Source organism: Cupressus sempervirens, chromosome 8 (genome assembly GCF_028749045.1).
Source record: "Cupressus sempervirens isolate cs-2001-9-10 chromosome 8, ASM2874904v1, whole genome shotgun sequence".
Lineage (NCBI taxonomy): Eukaryota > Viridiplantae > Streptophyta > Pinopsida > Cupressales > Cupressaceae > Cupressus > Cupressus sempervirens.
The window spans coordinates 724,167,502-724,189,055 of NC_143125.1; positions in this window are offsets into that span (position 1 = coordinate 724,167,502).

The window sequence follows — 21,554 nt, forward strand, 5'->3', positions numbered from 1 at the left end:
TGGGCTTCAAATCAATTTTGCATATCATCCCAAGTTGTGATGCATCCAACAAGAAGATGTTGGAACTAATTAGCCGCATTCTCAACTAGTGTTTCAAAAAAGATTCTCACGGCTACATCTTCGTGTTGAGGAGACACAACACTACAAGCTGCAAAGAAAGCAACAATATGTTCATCTACGGAAACCTTCCCATCACCATAAAACTTGGGGAAATTCTTCTAGAAGGCTCTTGGTAGGTCATTATTAGTGGCTAGGCACAAAGGACCAATAATATTACCCTAAGGTATTGTCATCGATGCAGGTAGAATAACCGGGATTAGTTGGAAAGTGACAATAGTTGGAACTACAACTTTGTGTAAGGTGAGAACATTACACAATGGTGGAGTCTGTGTTCAAAAAATAGATGGGAAAGAGGACTTACTACATCTCTGGGAAGCAAGACAGGGTGGTGGAAACAAAGCCCCACGGATACCTTCTAGCACTGAATCTCTTGAGCTAGCTCTTCCTCTTCTTAGGGGGTCTTCTAATATGGGAAAATCAGCTTTCCTAAGCTCTTCGAACACTAGATCAATTTGACCATGATCACGAACACTCTTAGTATACTTGGGATCTAGAATAAATTGGCTTGTTTACAAATAGGTGCTTTTAGGCTTGCCTCAGCCTTCTTTTTTGAAGTGCACCTTCCCAGTTCTCAACGTTGGCTTCTTCTCGTTTCAATACAAAATTGACTCTTATGTACTCGTTTGTGAAGTTTTTGCTCCTTTAGGTGAGTGTATTCAACTAGTTGATTATGTCTTCTTGTTCATCTTGGAAACCAAGGTTGGGTTATATTACTCGGACTTGGCCTTCACGAGGAAGCATCATTTTTCTTCATGGGTCAATAGACACAACTCAAACAAATGTATGAGTGCCAACTTTAGAGTTGTTTTAGTGAAGCCACAAACAAACTTAATGAGAATGCTTATGTAATGAATAACATACACTGGAGATGGTTGTCTCTTTTGTGTTGTAAATTAGAGATCTTTTTACATTTAGATCCTTAGTAGAGTCACCAAAAACTATTGGTGAACAGTTTGTCTTCCTTGGATTTTGGTTTATACCCTGACTCTTAATGTGTCCAATGTGGTGAAAGAAAAAGTTGTTAACAACAAAATGGGTCAATATAGGTGTTGTATCAAGGACCTCTGAATTGAAAGATACAACTCCCTTCTATGCAAAAATTTGCAATGAATATTATTTTTGATAGATCAACAAGTTTGGGGGTATGCTCTTGACCAGAGAGCAGAAGAGGTATAACTAGATTTTCCAACACTTCAAGCAATCAAGACGAATTTTAGATGACGACTCACATCTTCCAGAGCCATGAATGTATATGAGTCACTTTTAAGCTCTTCTAACACCTACAATGTAGTCTATTCAATATATTGAATGTAATATATAAAAATGCAAGTCTATCTACTGATGCATACTACATAAGGGGAGAGAGTGTGATTAACTAAACAATGCCTAGATTGCCCAAGTCACCAAGATTTCACAACAACCGTTTAGTTCCTACTCAACACATTATATTAACCAAATCCCAAACTTCTCACATAGTCATGGAAATGCACATGAAACTAGCTTGCATAGAATAGAGGAGATGAGGAAATACTATGAATGATGGTAATAACTCATATAACCACTACAGGAAAGCAACAAAACCTAGTTTATCTTCAATCCCACAACTTCCATTAACAACACATTTCATTCCAAAGACCATGCAAGAGCTAAAACTAAACTAACATGAACAACAAAATCAACATGGAGACGCAGAGTCTCACACGGTAATCCCAGCTACATGGGTTTTCCCACATAGAGATTTTTCCGACCTTATTCACTGCTCAAAAAGTTACATTTATAGGCCCTTTAGAACTGGCCAATTACATTTCATGATTACCACACAGAGAATCTTTGAATAGATCTTTTCTAAAAATAGGATTGACTGGTCAGTCATCCGTTATAAAGCCTTGACCTATGAGGAGAATGCCATATATGGCTACAATATAACAGAGTGAGAGAGGGTGACACTTGTCACATCTTATAGGGATAAAGTGACACTTTTGACAAAGCATCAATTTTTCTTTGGAGTTACGGATTTTGCTCTATAGGCGTTCATTGCCTCGGTTATATTTTTCACCTCCAAGACACTTTAAATGAGGACATTGTTAGCTCTGATCACCCAATAGTCATGCATTTATGTTAGTTCTTCAACTCTAGAGATCCTTGATTGGAGCTTCTCCTTTGCATGCTTCAAAACACAATCCACTATTGTGTGTTCCAGAATCTTTGCCACTTGGAAGTTTTCTAGATCAGTAGCTTCTTCAATGGATGCTAGAAACCTAGTCTTCATTTGTTCAATATCTACCAGTTGGCCATTGTTGGTGACATATGACTCAATATGCAAAACCTTTAAGTATTCATATATCTTATCCATTACTTTCTTTAGTAAAACATAAACGCATTTTAGTTCATCCTCAGACTTCACTAAACTCTCAATTTTGAATTCCAACGATTGCTTCCAATGAAGCAATGGTTCTTGGCCTGACTTAAGTATTCCATTGGTCACAACAACATTTGTCTTCATGTCAGTCACCTCTCGTAATAGGGCCAATTGCTCTATTAGGCTTTCAGATTCCTTCTTCGTTGAGGCCTGATAATTTGACACTTCTTCTCTCAATCTATTTGTGTCTAGCAACACATTTCCAAGGTTCTCAATGATAGGGGAACCTTGGGCCTTTAATTCATCTATCCAAGCATGACCAACTTGACCAAATTGCCTCTCTTGTTCTAGCTTGAGCAATGAGTTCTTGTTCTCCTCTACACTTGGATCAAATGTGCTTGTAGAGGTGTTTCCAAGTGCAACTCTAATGTAATCCATTAATTCTCTATTTGAGGCTTTCAATACCTCTTTCTTCGACCTTAACTCCTCCAAATTGTCTTCAATCTTTACATTTGTTGATTTCCAAATGTTGACCATAGAATCATGCACTAGAATGCCCATGTCAACCGTTCTGGTCTGCAAATCGTTAGGAGTTAACTCATGAAATTTTCCCTCCTCCCGAGGTTTTGCAATCTTTGATAGCATATGACTAGTACAAGAATTTGTTGCCAATGTTGCTAGGGTCTTCTACTTCTTCACCTTCTTTGATACTAGTTGAGATTGAGTTGCTTTTACAAAGAGGTTTTTAGATGGAGCATTTTCCTCACATCTCCTCTGCTTTCTATCAATAGTCTCTTCCGACCAAGACTCAGTTGAAAGGACATTGAGTTCTAATTGCATGGTTGTTCGATCAAAGAGCTTCCTTGCAACTTGGGGTGTCACCTTGCTCTGACTAGCAAGTGGAAAGGTAGTTTCTTTAGTAATAGAGAGGGCTAGAGTATCACCTTACTTAGATGCTTCCTACTCTTGACCATCTGAAGGGTTATTGTCACCATCAAGGTTGATGAATGGCATTGGGGAGGTGTCCTTGACTATTGTTTTCTCCTTCTTCTTTTCTGTATCTTTCTCTTACTCTTTATCTCCAAATTTTCAAGTATCTAGCAGAGATCCTCCTCCACAAGTTGGAGAGACTTCTACATTCTTCTTAGGAGGTTGGTCTCCCCCTCCATCAAGAGATTGCGTTGGTCTAGCTTATGTTGATGTTGCAGTAGTAGGGAAAGTAGTAGCTAATGATTGAGTTGTCCTGGATGCTCCTCCACTAGCAAAACTTGCGGCTCTAGTTCTCTTTCTTCTTGCTCTAGTTCACTCTACCCATTCATCTATCCTTTTGATGGTACCACTCATGAGGACCTCCATCATATCAATAACATGACCATCAGGTGGAATTGATACTATAGGAGTGTCCTTGATTTGCTCATAAGTTGAGGGCCTCATATAAGAGCCATCATCTATGAGATTACTGACATCAATAGTGTCATTATATAACTTTATCTCATCAAATGTCAACCTAGACCAATACCTCTATCTAGTTTGGTACTCATTATGACATTTGATCCAATAATCTTCAATATCTGGAACATGCCTATAAGTATAACCAAGCTTTAGATGATCTTTGACAAAGCTAATAGGATCATATTGGGGTCTTATAACTTTGTAATCGATCAACTTAATTATGTTCTCAAAAGCTTTAACCAAATTCTAGGTATCAGACCTTGAGGCACAAGAATAAGGTCCTAACACAGTTGGAAATGGAATCCCAACTATCTCCTTCACATTAGAACATAAGGTGTTCACTTCCAATATTTGTCTACATAATTCAACAAGGACTACCTTATCTTTGGGATATTTGGGGAGTCTCTTTCGGAAGCCATCAAATGTACCAATCCTTAGGTAGGAGAAAGATAGAAATTGAATGAAGTAGGATCCAAACCGTCTGATCACTGATATAGCTTCTAGTGAAAATCTTCATTCAGGGCACCATTGCAATTATTGGCATAGCCTCATTGTGAATGCATCATTGACCCTTACATATTCTTCAAATCTCTTCTATAATTGTAGGTGAAGATATAATTCATATACCTTGGTATTCTCACCAAAGTCTTGAATACAGGGCAGATCTATTAGGATTAAACCACGGACAAAAATAACAATTACATGCAAATATAACCAGTATCATAAAATAATAGATCACATAGAAAAGAACACAAGACACCAAGATTTAATGTGGTTCACCCAATCCTTGGGTTATGTCCACCAAACATTAAGTCCAATATTATTATGATCTAGTAAATACAACTTGATTACAATCTGTAATCCCTTACAACTCAATACCATCACAAGAACCAATTTCACATCATAACTATGAAACAATCCCTAACCCTAAGCTCTTTTATACAAGTATTTTTACCACTTTAGGGTTATAATTAATAATTACATGTCGTCCCAAACTCTTGATAAAATAGGGCCCAAAAAATTTATGAAGTATGTACAGTACTTTCCTGATCAGTCACCACAATCTAACAATCTTCCACTTCGGGACTAATCAAGCTCCACACTAAACAACAATCTCCTACTTGGAGACTGATCCTGTAGCTATTCTACTACTCCATAAGGCTCCCACTGGATCAAACCACCCTGGACTCTGTTGTTCTTTTATTCGTGTTCAGTTTAGAAGACCAACCAAAGCTAAAGAGGAGTTTAGCTTCTCCCTTGTTACTACCTTTGTCAACATATATGCAGGATTGTCATTTGTATGTATCTTCTCTAGATTTAACTATCCATCGTCCAAAAAATGATTGAATGAAATGGTACCACAACTATATGTGTTTGGTCTTTAAGTGTAGAGCTAAATTCTTTGCAAGATGAATGGCACTTTGACTATCTGTGAACAAATAATTATCCTTCTGAGGATGTCCCAATTCTTCTAAGAAGAACTAAAGCCATATCATCTTCTTGGCTGCCTCTATAGTAGCAACATACTCTGCCTCTATAGTGGATAAAGCATTAATCTTCTGTAACCTAGAAACCCAGCTCACAGCTGCCCCACCAATAGTACATACATAACCTGTAGTACTATGCCTGATATCAATATCTCCTACCAAATCTGAGTCAACATAGCCCTGTAAATCAGTAGTAGAGATACCAAAGTGTAGACACTTATTGGATGTTCCTCTCAAATATCTGAGAATCCATTTGACTGCATTCCAATGCTCAATTTCTAGATGACTCATATACTTGCTAACGACTCCCACTTCATGTGCAATATCTGGTCGTGTGCATATCATAGCATACATCAAGCTTCCTATAGCTGAAGCATAGGGTACCTTGGACATCTTATCTTCCTCTTCTTGTGTTTTGGGACATATCTCCTTAGTCAACTTCAAATGACCATGTAAAGGTGTGCTGACAGCTTTAACATTCTCCATAAAGAAATGTTGCAATATCTTCTCCACATATTCAATCTGAGATAGCGTCAATGTTTTGTTCTTCCTATCTCTACAAATCTTCATACCAAGGATTTGTTTTGCTGCCCCCAAACCCTTCACAACAAATGCATGTGCTAACTGGCATTTCAACCCCTTAATATGATCCATGTTAGACCCACCTACAAGCATATCATCAACATATAAACATAAAATAATGTAGCTATCATCATCCAACCTCTTAAAATAAATACAATGATCTAAATGACACCTGCTATAGCCATGCTCATGCATAAACCTATCAAATTTCAGATACCATTGTCGAGGTGCTTGCTTCAAGCCATATAAACTTTTCTTCAATTTGCATGCTAAGTTCTCCTTACCTTTGATCTCAAATCCCTGTGGCTAAGCCATATATATCTCTTAATCCAAATCACCATGAAGGAAGATTGTTTTAACATCAAGCTACTCTAAATGCAAATCTTCAGTAGCCACAATACTTAAAACATTATGGATATAAGTCATCTTAACAACATGAGAAAATATCTCATCAAAATCAATGCCCTTTTTTTGTGCAAATCCTTTGACAACTAACCTGGCTTTAAATCTTTTCTTGCCTCCTTCCTCTTCTTTCAACCTATAAACCCACTTATTCTGTAAAGTCTTTTTACTTGCAGGCAATTTGCATAAATCTCATGTCTTATTCTTTAGCAAAGAGTCCATTTCATCTTTCATTGCAGACTCCCACTTAATCTTAGTATCCACCTGCATAGCTTCATCATAACATTCAGGTTCACCAACATCAGTTAATAAAATAGAATACAAATACCTTGTTTGAAGTGGAGGGCTTTTCATACATTTTGCTAGGATTTTCATCAACTCTTTTGTTGTCTTTGCTTTTGTAATATTAAATGCCACCGATGGTGCCAAGCATAATCAAATGCTTCCAAGTTCCTTTCTGTCTAAAAGATCACATTCATCATTTGACATAGATCCTTGATTCTTGGCTTTTCCTTCCAATGGCTTCCATAAATCCTTCTGATAAAGATAGTCTTCCATTTGCATCTTCCATAAGGCCTTGTTTGGTTGGGGAAGATGAATTTCTCTCATAACCAAGTTTTCAAAAATTCGGTTATGCATTTTAGGAAGATAGTTGGACCGTTTGGTTGACATAGAAGATGAATATACAAATCCATATTATGCGTTTGGTTGCCAATTTAGAAATTGGAATTGGAATGGAATATGACTGGGAATATCTTTTTCTTGCGTTTGGTTCTTCATTTTCGAATTGGAATTGGAATTTGATGTAAATTTTTTAAATCTTATTTTATTAGTGAAACACAAGTATTATAATGAGTAAAGTATTAATATTTAATTTAATATTTATGATTACTAATTTATTTATAATTAGACTACATTATTATTATTTTTAATTCTTGAATATTCACAGTTTTATTTTGTTAGTCAAGAATAAATAAAATGATTATTATTTTTAATTTTTATTTTATTTATTAGCAAAGAAAAGTAAAAAATAATCATACTTGCTATCATTTGTACAAAGTTATTTTTTGTCCCATAGTTGGAAATTGTGATCATATATATCATATATTTTTGAAAAATTATATAAGACAAATTTATCGTCAAATTGAATTTATTGTCGAATTCATCCGAACTTCATAATTGTTGAACTCAAACTCGAACCTTGTGACTTAGCCGCTAAATATGAGAACACCAGAAAATCTATGCTCTATACCATTATGCCCCACATTCAACAAGAAACCCTCTTATGCTATTCATTCTTCCCATTACTGTCAGTATTGTTAGATGGTCAATCCTGCATATATAAACTAGCAATCTCAGCTTGGTGTGCAATGGGTATGCCAAATTTATTTTGGAGATAAATTATATAACAAAATTGTATTTATGTATACATTTGTGTTGCATGTGATCAACTATGCATCCACCTAAAAGGATCCAAAAATGTCTTAAACCAAACCTCAAAATAACTTGAAGATAATTAGGCTCCTCACTCCATTAGAAATAGCTTCATGTTTAAGATCTCCATCTTTCTATATCCTTATGTCTCTCTCGCTTCCTCTATCCCTCTCCCCCCCCTTCCTTTGTATATGTGTGTGTTTGTGTCCTACCTCTATCCCTCTCTCAACCTAGCCCACTCTTCTCTCCCCCTTTTATGTATATATCTCTCAAGGACATCTTTCTACAAATGCAGGAACACACAAGCTCCTCTCTCTCGCTCTCTCTCTCTCTCTCTCTCTCTCTCTCTCTCTCTCTCTCTCTCTCCCTCTCTCCCTCTCTCCTCCCTTCCTATCCCACACTCTCTGCCCCTCTATGTATCTCTCCCTTTCAATAAATTTATTAAATTAGTTAATTATTCAACAAAATATGCAACTAAAATTTTACGTGAAATATTATATAGGAAAAAATATACTATTTTATATTCACACACATTAAACATTTGATGATAACTTTAACAAGAAAAATGATGCTTTGTCAATAATTGTTCTTAAAAAATGTGGAATTTTGGCTACATAGATTTTACATGCAATTAAAAAAAATAAAAAAATTGTCTATATAAATGTCTACCCAAATCTTCAGCCATATCTGTCCACTCAAATCACACTTTAGCATGTCTAATGTTCAATCCACTTTGGTGCATGTGCAAATAGAGTTTACATCATTTCCCATTGAAAAAAGTTCCAACCCAGATAAAAACCAATTGACCAAGTTATTTTTGTACAACCATTACATCTATAACAATAATTACAGATAAAAAAGCCATAGTTTTATTTCTTAAATACTTAAATATCAAAATCTCATTGACTATTTTTTTAATGTTATTTTATTGTTAAAGGGAACTCTATAAAATAGTTGTAGCTTTCAAAATTTAATTGAATTATATTTATACTTTATTTTACTATTTTAATTGTTAACTTATCCACTTATCTCTCTCTCTCTCTCTCTCTCTCTCTCTCTCTCTCTCTCTCTCTCTCTCTCTCTTTGTGTGTGTGTGTGTGTGTGTGTGTGTGTGTGTGTGTGTGTGTGTGTGTGTGTGTGTGTGTGTGTATATATATATATATATATATAACACTTTCTATCAAGATACTTTCTTCCTAGAAAAATGTAGCAACAATCTATTGATAGTTAAAGCTATTGGTGATGCATGCATTTCAATTTGAGGGTCATATTTGGCATTTCAAATCACATCATTAACAATAAGGAGTTTGACACTAGGAATCGCAAGGGAAGAGTCTCATCACGTGGTTCTATCCTTACATTACCCAAGTTTAGGCACTTAGGGCACAAACCACCAAGAAGGAACAATTGATGTGGATCCAAGCCACCTCCTCATGTTGACGAAGATGCTTAGTTATGCATTACACTGAAAGCATCTTCTCTCACTCCCTTTATGAGCCTAAATTAACATGCAAGACAAGGGTGAGGCACATTTTATCTTTATTAGTCTTATCCATAATTTATTCATTAATTTTTCAATTGATTAATCACTTTCTATAGGTTGTTGCACCAACCCCATGGAAACACTCTCTCCGTTAGTGTCCATAGACTTTTGTCTCAGATGTTAAAATACAAATGAAATCCATGACCACATTTACCCACATCTGTACAAGTGACCTCAAGAAACTTTGAGAATAAATAGACACTTAGGTTCTTTCAAAGATCATGTACTAATAAATTTTTATTATTATGCAAATTGACATACAATAATATGAAAAGAAAAATAAACTTCCCTCTATGATAATATAAATCATATTTTAACATCATGAAATTTTGATAATGAATTTCACATAATTACTACAATATGAAAACTTGTTAACTAGATCACATTATACAACCATTAGAAAAGTTTACCCATCATTTAAACAAGATTAATAAATTTGAAAATAATTAATAAATAATCCTTTTCAATAATGGTCATCTAAGCCCTTCCAGACATTCTAAATCGTTGATCACCATAATCAACACTCACACTTCATATAGGAAATGCTTTCAGCATAACTATGTATAGATCAAACAAATACCAACATTCAAATAACAATGTCATCAAAATATGTTCAAATTATGAATATGATCCAAATATGTTTAAATTAGGTATGTGATCAATAATTCAATGTTACATATGTAGCATAAGATAGAAGATAGAAAAACAATATCCATGAACTGATGAGAAAGAACAATATCCATGATCTGAATGGTGGTGTGAAAACACATCGTTAAATATAAAAAACACTAGGAAATCCACGATGTATGCCCTTATGCCCCACATTCAGCGAGCAACCCTCTCATGCTGCTCAATCTTCCCATTACTGTCTGTATTGTTAGATGGTCAATCCTGCATATATGAACTAAACATGCTTGAAAAATTAAAACCTGATTATTTTTTAATGGAATACAACAAGGAGTGGCATTAGAAATATTGACCGTTTACAAAAATGCACAGTAAACAATCATCAGATAGCTCATTTTTTATCAACATGTGTGGTATTACAATATCAACAAATTAGGAGCAATAAAAAAATACAAAAGAAAGACACTTTGTCAATACCGTTGACAATCTTGTCAGGAAGCACATACATAGGAAACCAAATTGTGGAAAAATGCAAGAAATTTAAAAAAAAAATCCAAGAAAATTAGGAATATACATATAACATGGGATAAAATCATGAACTGTACAATAATCTACCAAAAATCCTCAATACTTTTGATAATCTTGTCAGCGAGAACATACATAGTAAATCAAATAGGGACAAAAAGACAAGAAATAAAAACATATGCAAGCAAATTAGGACTATAGATATAACATAGGACAGAATCATGAACTGTACAATCATCTAGCAAATCACATTTCTATCAACATATGCTCTCAAGTTCTACAATTGAGCATTCATCATTTTCCACTCCTCGTTTATTCCATGTATGTATGGTTCAAATATAACTCTAATTAACAATGCAATGAACAACTATACCAAACATTTACGAGATCATAAACTACGTATAGATCAAGTATGTATACATCAAGTATGCTTAGCAAAATAGCAAAAATGTGCTCAGTAATAAGTTCCAGTATAGTGTTGTGAGAGATTAATGCAATACCATTAAACAAAGCCAACTAACCATCTAGAATTACTTCACATGCCAATTGTGTGAATGCCAATGAAATGAACAACTAAACTATGTATTGACCAATGTCGATCATGCCAATGAAATGGATGACTAAACTATGCATAGATCAAGTATGTATACATACACACATACATGTGTGTACATACATACGCACATACATACATATGCACATACATACATACATACATTCTTAGCAAAATAGTAAAAATGTGCTCAGTAATGAGTTCCAATATAGTGTTGTGAGAGATCAATGTAATGCATAGATCAAGTATGTATACATATGTACATACATGTGTGTACATACATATGCACATAGATACATACATACATACATAGATACATACATACATACATACATACGTACATACATACGCACATACATACATACATACATACATACATACATACTATTTGTTTCAAATTTGTTTAGCAAAATAGTCAATATGTGCTCACTAATGAATTCTAGTATAGTGCTGTGAGAGATCAATACTAGTGAAATGAACAACTAAACTTTGTAACAATTTCTTACTAGTAATGAGTTCTAGTATAGTGTTGTGAGAGATGAATGCAATACCATTAAATAGAGCCAAGTCATAAACTATGTATGGATCAACTATGTATAGATCAATGGCAATCTTGACTTTTATCTATACATAATCAATATGTGCTCAATAATGAATTCTAGTATGTGCTCATGTGATTACCTATATATATCATAGTTCCAATCATAATAGCCATATCATGGTTTTATTTCTATCTACTATTTGCTTAGCAAAACAGTCAATATATGCTGTAACTATTTGTTTCGAATCTATTTAGCAAAATAGTCAATATGTGCTCACTAATGAGTTCCAGTATAGTGTTGTGAAAGATCAATGCAATACTATTAATCAAAATGAATCATGCCAATGAAATGAACAACTAAACTATGGATATATCAAGTATGTATTGATCCATGCAAAATCATTCAACATACTTATGAGGTCATATACTATGTAGAGATCAATGCAATACCATTAAATGTAGCCAACTCATAAACTATGTATGGATGTCCGTCTTATATTTATGTAGTATATGGAAGATCAATGGCAATCATGGCTTTTACCTATACATAGTTGACCTATACATAATTTATCATGGTTCAAATCTGTTTAGCAAAATAGTCCAATATAGAGATCAATGCAATACCATTAAACACAACCAACTCATAAACCATGTATGGATGTCCATCCTATATTTATGTAGTATACATGGAAGATCAATGGAAATCATGGCTTTTATCTATACATAGTTGACCTATACATAGTTTATCATGGTTCAAATCTATTTAGCAAAATAGTCCAATATAGAGATCAATGCAATACCATTAAACGCAACCAACTCATAAACTATGTATGGATGTCCATCCTATATTTATGTAGTATACATGGAAGATCAATGTCAATCATGGATTTTATCTATACATAGTTGACCTATACATAGTTTATCATGGTTCAAATCTATTTAGCAAAATAGTCCAATATATGCTATAACAATTTGTTTAGAATCTATTTAACAAAATAGCCAATATATGCTCACTAATGAGTTCCAGTATAGTGTTGTGAGAGATCAATGTAATACCATTAATCAAAGTGAATCATGCCAATGAAATGGACAACTACACTATGGATATATCAAGTACATATAGATCTATGCAAAACCATTCAACATACTTATAAGGTCATAAACTATGTAGAGATTAATGCAATACCATTAAACGCAGCCAACTCATAAACCATGTATCGATGTCTGTCCTATATTTATGTAGTATACATGGAAAATCAATGGCAATCATGGCTTTTATCTATACATAGTTTATCCTGGTTCTATTTCTATATGCTATCTGCTTAGCAAAACGGTCAATATATGTTGTAACTATTTGTTTCAAATCTATTTACCAAAATAGTCCAATATATGCTGTAACAATTTGTTTAGAATCTATATAGCAAAATAGCCAATATGTGCTCATTAATGAGTTCTAGTATTGTGCTATGAGAGATCAATGCAATACCATTAATCAAAGTGAATCATGCTAGTGAAATGAACAACAAAACTATGTAGTGATCAATTCCAATCATGCTAATTAAATGAACAACTAAACTATGTGTTGATCAATGCCAAACATTAAACAGAGGCAACTCATAAACTGATCCATGCAAAACAATTAAACAGAGGCAACTCATAAATGAGAATTACTTCAGATGCCAGTTAAATAGTCAAAATGTGCTTAATAATGAGTTCCAATATAGTGATGTGAGATCAATATAGTTTCAGTTTAGTGCTATTAGAAATTAATGCAAAACCATTGAACAGAGTAATCATGTAGCATATGTCATTGCAATCCAGTCCACTCTCTCCACCTCATCCATCATCAAGAACCCTTTGGCTCTTTCACGTTGAAGCACAAAGGTATCATGTGCTTTCACAAAAACTACTCGACATAGTTCAGGGATAGCTTTGAGAGCAATATATGCGGCACTCAAAACATTAGCCTCTTCAGATTTATCCACTTTTACAATCTAAGGCTTACCAAGGCCATCTTTCAGTTCCTTCATAGTTTTGCATATCAAATCCAATGATGTAGAAAAAGATGTCTTCTTCCTCTTTCCCCTCCTTGATGATGATGGTGGAGGTGTCCCTCTAGCACTTGCACTTGACTAATTGGAATGATATAACTCTTCATCAAAATCTGGTTGGCTGTCAAGAGGTGTACCACAATTGGTATCATCCTCATCAAGCTTGTTAAATGCATCATTCATAGGTTGCCCTTCTTCAGCATCAAGGGGCATTGTAGTTGTGAACCCTTCAGCAATGTCATTGCCAAAAATTATAGCCAAGTCATTGAAATATTGGAAAGGTGACCTCTTATACATTTTTGCATTTTTGAATTCTCTCCTCTACATGTAAGCATTAATAGATGGATTAGGTTGTAAGTTTTTCATTATTAAAATAAGAAGGGAAAATTTCTTCAATGAAAAGAGTACAAAGATCATCCTACCATCAAAAGCTCATCCCACACTGAATCCTCAACATCCACAGTTTGAGTTTCTTCATTCCAAGCTAACCCACTTGTATTTTTCAAGTCCTTCATTACTCTATATCCTACTTTCCATGTTTTCAACTTATTCTTAAAATGATCTCGTGATAGATTCAAGTTCATCCCTACATTGAATGTCCTCTCTATCACAGTCCACACCTCTTTTTTAAAACCACCTTCACCTTTTCGTCCGAGATGAACTTGTTCGAGGAGCAAGTCTAGAAACTTGCATTCTAGCAGTTTTGTCCATATTTTTTTCTTTGAAGAAGAAGATTTGTTGCTTGTAGTGAGGGATCCATCTATATCACTCAAAGTAATGGGAGAACACATCTGGTTCACATGATCAGATCTATCCATGCTCATCATGAGCTCGGTATATGCCATTGTGTACTCCTTCCTGTATTTTATTTAAATTTGAAGGTGATAAACTTTAAATATCAATTTGTAATACATCATAATGGAACAAGGGTAACATATTGAATAGGTAAACATATTATGATTTAAAGTAATCATACGACTAAAATTAAAAGTTATTGTTCTTTAAATTTAAATGGAATGCAACAAGGAGTAACATCAGAAAAATAGGATTTTTGGCGAATTCACTGTTCTCTTGTTACCAGTAGGCTTATGATCTTCATCATTTGGTACTCCTTGCTATATTTCATTTAAAATTGAAGAGGATAAACTTAAAATATCATTTTTTAATACATCCTAATGCAATGAGGCTAACATTTGATAAACTTGAAAGCATTTAACTAAAGATGATAAACATTATTCAACTACAACATGTGATAGTTTGAGTGGTTTTGAGGCAGAAAATAGGAGGAATAGTACATTTTAAGCAATAATTGATGATAACACATCAGCATAAAAAAAACTACTAGCAAGACAAAATGGTGATATCAATGGCAGGTAAATAGTCGTGAGCCCCATTATGAAGCATGTTACTGTACTTTCTCAATGCAAAGATGTATAATAATTGTGCTTTCTTAAATTTAAAACAATGTAGTCTACATTTCAAGTTGGATTGTGTATTGTAGATATGATCAACAGTTTTTGTACATAAAGTAGGTGTGAAATTGAAAGTTAATGCTCTTTTTATTTAATTAGAATGTAGCAAGGACTAATATCAGAATAGCGAAATCACATATGATCATTGTATATGCATACATCAATTTAATCATATAAAGCACATTGCCTTCTAATAAATAATTTATTCTCAGGATCTATAATATTCCCACATCCTACTTGCTATATCTTCTCGAAATTGGGCCCACACATTTCTATCCTCCTGAGACAACCCATATGTCTCAAGCAGTGGTACCTCTATCCCATCATGATCATCTTCCTCTTCAATAGCTACTTCCAATGAAAGGCCATCCTCTATTGTAATGAAATTTTGAAGTATGCAACATGTTAAAACAATATAGGATTGTATCATGATATCATAAGATGTTGCATGTCTTAAGATTGGAAAACGCTGCTTCAGAATACCAAATGTACATTCTATTGCATTTCTAAGAGAGGAGTGTTGATGGTTGAACAACTCATGTGCAGAGTTTATTGGGTTCTCTCTTGACCACTCTTTCAAGTGGTAGCATGTACACCGATAAGGAGTGAGAAATCCAAGTGCATTTGGATATCCAACATCCACTAGATAATATTTTCCTACATAAAGAAAGTATATTGTCAATACTTGAACCATTTAGCATAACCTTGAGTATATTAAAATGTGATTTGGCTTACCAGGGGGAACTACAAGTGGATCTGATCTAGAAAGAGCTGAGGCTAGACCATGGCTATCTACATTAGAGCCTTCCCAACCAACAACACAATACTAAAACTTACAATCAAAGGAGCAGACACCCATAAAATTTTGCAATAGGTTCCCTTTTCTATCATTATATTTACCCTGTATGTTGACATCGACTTGTACTGGAATATGGGTTTCGTCGATGGCTCCAATGCAATCCTATGGGATATGATACACTGATCAAATGTATACTCAAGTAATAATAAGATAAGGACAAGATTCTAGACAATAAACTTGTAACAATGTGTGATTTACCTTGAAGAACGGTTCTAAATGATCCTTCCCACTAATTTCAGGAGGAGTCCCTGGACTAGGTGATATGAAGTAATTTCTGTAAAGGGCTAAGATAGCCATCAAAACCTTGTGGAAGTATCCACTGATTGTCTCTCTTGAGTGCCCAAAGTTATGAGCAAACTTATGGTTCCTTAGATTGTGCCCAAGGGTGTGGAGGAACATCACTAGTTGTTCCTCTAACTTCAAGTGGATCGTATCTCTCAAGCTTCCTTTCAACCTAAGAATATGAGCTAGAGAAAAGAAGACTGCCCTACTCATCCAAATCTAATCATGACAATCCACCTCATTCGAATGAATAATGTCTCCACAAAAGGAATTGCCTTTTCTTATTCATTTACCCATTTGACTGCCTTCTTGGGCTACTAGTACTTTGGCTATGCCAACAAAAGCAAAAAGAATTGTCAGAATGCAAGTGTATGTGGTCTTCCTAACTATGCTTCCTTGAACCTCTATACTCTCCATAGGATCCATTAGTGACCTGAAATGTGGACAATTTAAACACTATCAGTTATGAGATATCAAATATCACCTATCAAGATACAACATGATTATTTGCTAGCCTCATTGCATTAAGAAGTCAATTATTTATTCAAATATAGCAAGAAATACCAACTACTAAGGATCATAAGCCCATAATGAACAAATTCCAATAATGTGTCATTCTACTCCATGTAATCTATCTATACCAATGAAAGCATAATACTGATTCCATTTGTCTATATGTATACACACATGTATGTGTATATGTATGCACACACACATGTATGTATGCATGTACGTACACACACATGTATGCATGTATGTACGTACACATGTATGTATGTATGTACGTACACACACATGTATGTATGTATGTATGCACGTACACACACATGTATGTATGTATGTACATACACACACATGTATGTATGTACGTACACACACACATGAATGTATGTATGTATGCATGCACATACACACATGTATAAATGTACAAATACATATGTATGTATGTACATATACACATGTACAAACTATAACCTTAATTTGGGTTTTTATGAATGTGTTTTAATAAATCGTCGAGTCTACTAAAACTGAGGCTCGTCTTTTAGAAGATGAAAAGGAGCATTGTTGGCAGTGAGAATAGAGTTTCTTTTTGAATTGATCTATACATAGTTTATGACCTCATAAACTATGTATAGTTGATGTATACATAGTTTAGTTGCTCATTTCATTGGCACGATTTGCATTGATCTCATTACTGAGCACATATTTACTATTTTCCTAAGCAGATTCGAAACAAACTGTTACAACATATATTGGACTATTTTTCTAAACAGATTTGAACCATGATAAACTATGTATAGGTCAACTATGTATAGATAAAATCCATGATTGTCATTGATCTTCCATGTATACTACATAAATATAGGACGAACATCCATACATAGTTAATGAGTTGGCTGCATTTAATGGTATTGCAATGATCTCTACACAGTTTATGACCACATAAGTATGTTGAATGATTTTGCATGGATCAATACATACTTGATATATCTATAGTTTAGTTGTTCATTTCATTGGCATGATTCACTTTGATTAATAGTGTTGCATTGATCTTTCACAACACTATATTGGAACTCATTAGTGAGCACATATTGACTATTTTGCTAAATAGATTCTAAACAAACTATTACAACATATATTGACTATTTTGCTAAACAGATTCGAAACAAATAGTTACAGCATATATTGACCATTTTGCTAAGCAGATAGTAGATAGAAATAGAACCATTATATGGCTATTATGATTGGCACTATGATATATACAGGTAATCACATGAGCACATACTGGAATTCATTATTGAGCACATATTGATTATGTATAGATAAAAGTCATGATTTCCATTGATCTATACATAGTTGATCAATACATAGTTTATGACTTGGCTCTATTTAATGGTATTGCATTCATCTCTCATTGCACTATACTAGAACTCATTACTGGCAAGAAACTGTTACAAAGTTTAGCTGTTCATTTCACTGGTATTGATATCTCACAACACTATATTGGAATTTATTAGTGAGCACATATTGACTATTTTGCTAAACAGATTTGAAACAAACAACCAGAAACTGTTAAAAAGTTTAGTTGTTCATTTCACTGGTATTGATCTCTCATAGCACTATACTGGAATTTATTAGTGAGCACATATTTACTATTTTGCTAAATAGATTTGAAACAAATAGTTACCACATATATTGACTAAATTGCTAAGCAGATAGCAGATAGAAATAGAACCATGATAAACTATGTATAGATAAAAGCTATTGATATGTTTGTAAATTTCATTGCTATGGGTACAAAAAATCAAAATTTTAACTATGATATATATAGGTAATCAGAGTTAATGGCGTGAGCACATACTGAAACTCATTCTTGAGCATATATTAACTATTTTTCTAAGAAGACTTGCAACAAACTATTACCGTTTGAATGAACACAAAAAACCCAAAAAAAAAATACAATATGAAAAGGTGGGTGGGAGAAGAGAACCGTTCAAAGCCGCTATTGCCGTTTAAAGCGGAGAAATGAGCTATGTTCAAAGCCACCGCCGTCCAAAGTAGAGAAACCCCAACAAATGCCTTGGCCACAGCTTAGCAAATGCCACGACCACAACAAACACCACAAGCTCTCGTCTTCACACAACTCAACTACAAAATAGCACAAACCCTTGTCTTCCCACAACAACACAGCAAAACAGTGGTGAATGCACTTTTTCTCTTCCAAAAACCTAAGGCAGATTCTACAGACCCGATGATTTATTCAAACCCATTCATAAAAACCCAAATTTGGGTTTTCATTTCAACTTCCACCTATTTCTTGGAAGATGTCTCTTCCATTTTTGGAGCAAAATTGGCAAAAGAAAGTAGAAATTGGGTTCTGCATTTGATGATCCAAACACCCCTTTTTTCCTCCATAACCAGGTTTTGGCCCTTGAAACCCTATTCTATGCCACTTCTTCCCATAACCAAATAGGACCTAACTAGAAGTTCTACCCATTAAACCTATCAACCCTCAACTTACCCTTGTCTGCCATTGCTCCCACTTGACCATGAGACTCCCACTCAACCATGAGACTTTCTTGCAGAGGATAACTAAAAACCAACCTCACTTTGATACCACTTGTTAGGATTAAACCACAGACAGAAATAACAATTACATGCAAATATAACCAATATTAGAAAATAATAGATCACATAGAAAAGAACACAAGACACCAAGATTTAATGTGGTTCACCCAATCCTTGGGCTATGTCCACCAAATAGAAAATCCAATATTATTACGATCTAGTAAATACAACCTAATTACAATCTATAATCCCTTACAACTCAATACCACCACAAGAACCAATTTTGCATCACAACTATGAAACAATCCCTAACCCTAAGCTCTTTTATACAAGTATTTTTACCGCTTTAGGGTTATAATTAATAATTACATGTCGGCCCAAAATCCCAATAAAATAGGGCCAAAAAAATTTATGGAGTATGTACAGTACTTTCCTAATCAGTCACGACAATCTAACAAGACCAAGGCATAGATGATGTGTGGCTAAGACATATATTAAATATAATGACATAAAGAACTACTTAAATGCCCTCACTGAATTTAGCCAAGAGGCAAGCTCTTCACATATAATTTGAGCCTATTCAATTTGTAATCCTTCAACATCGATGGCCTAAACTAAGTAGAAGTGGTGCTTAACAAAATCCAAGTTCTCTTCCTTACCATTTAATCTTAGCAACATAGCCAAGATACCATTTTTTTTGCATATCTTCTCTCCTCAGAGTCTTTTTCTCATTAAACATTGATGTAGATGATGCAAAATCAATGTCACAATACTCTTCCTTCATTGGAATCCCGAAGGTAGATTGCATCAATGCCTTATTCTCAAAAAGAATAATAGATTGCTTGGCAACAATATTTTCTTTGTCTCTAGATTATATCTGTCAATGCAGTACTTCACCAACTTTGGTGCTTGCACAACCATGGGGAAATCGATAACTTCAACCAATCCATTTTCCTTCAATCTCTGTGTGATTAGATGGATGGGCTGGGTGTTTAGTCTTCTATGTAGATCACCTAGTTCAAATAACTTGAAAGAAGTATTACAAAAGTTCTTTAACTCAATCTCTAATCCAATGAGATGATCATACCCAATACTTTTGATTGTCATTCGCTTGAATTTTCACACAGAGAACAAAATTACTTAAATAAAATAGCTGGTATGAAATGAGGAACTCCATTTGCTACAAATTTGATCATATAGATTCAAAAATTTGAATGTTGGCACCACATGAATGAAATAACTCATAACCAATAGTTATAACTATTAGATTTGCAATAAATCAAGTAGATTAACGACTCTTTAAATCATTTACTTCTACCCTAATGATAACCCATAAATCAGATGAACATAAAGCTTACTTTAATCTCCTATAATAGTGAGATCATTTCCTTTCCAAATCCTTTTAGCTTAAGCTTATTGAAAGCTACCCTTTTAACTTTGAAATCTTGCACAAGGGCTTACACTATAGTTATTTAATTGTAAGGAAGGAGGCATTATCTTTTTTTTTCATAAGCTTTCCCTTACCTTTTATTCCTTTAATTTGGGAGTGCATCGTTAGGACTACTTCTTCAGTGCCTTGAATACTTTATCGCTTCCCATTCTACATAAGGATTTTCTTTTTATTTTATCACTTAACTTGGAGAAGATGCAAAATTTACTTTCTACCTCAAGCAATTGGATGATCATTTCCTTGTATCATGTTCACACTCAACAAATTGCTCCATCAGAAGTATCTTTCTGGCATTTTCACATTCGGGTTCAACTTTCTTCATCTTGTGCTCACAAATTTCTGGATTTGATTGTGTATAGTTTTTTTACATCAACGTTTCAGATCATACTACATGATCCATCATTAGGATGCTAGAGAGAAAAGAGAACATGAAAAGGTGCCATTGAGACATTTTTTTTGAAGAAATAAGAAACTAGAAATATCTCCCATTGGTTTCAATTCTCCTATTTATTTCCCAGCTTTTCTTCAGAAACATTCTTGAAAACCTTTGCTTCCAAGGAGGAAGCATACAAATAGAAGGAACTTTGCTTCTTTGCACATAATTGAATTTTGACTTTGAATCTTTACTCTGAGAGTTCCATAGCTTTAGATATTTGTTCTTCTGATCTTCTCATCATGAATCAATTTCAAATACATCTGGAGATATCAAAATTGCTTTATTCCTCACGATCTTATCTAATGAAACA